Source organism: Gavialis gangeticus, unplaced genomic scaffold (assembly GCF_001723915.1).
Source record: "Gavialis gangeticus isolate Ggan-Ray unplaced genomic scaffold, GavGan_comp1, whole genome shotgun sequence".
Taxonomy (NCBI): domain Eukaryota; kingdom Metazoa; phylum Chordata; order Crocodylia; family Gavialidae; genus Gavialis; species Gavialis gangeticus.
In genome coordinates this window covers 11,625,436-11,625,652 of record NW_017728996.1, presented here as the reverse complement: position 1 = coordinate 11,625,652, position 217 = coordinate 11,625,436, and positions in this window count along the sequence as shown.

Genomic DNA, 217 nt, shown 5'->3' with positions numbered 1-217 from the left:
GAAAACCCCCACTGACTTCAGGTAGGGGTGGTCAATGCTGTGTGCTTTTTAAATCCCACCCATATTTCTTAAGTATAGTATCAGACAAGTATACAGAATAAGTTTTCTAGAAGCTCATGTGAACAGAACAAAGAAAGTTTTCTTCTTGCCCCATAATCTGGGTGTCTGTTGTTATAACTGGAGAGCTGATTTGTGTGTGTGTATATATATATATATA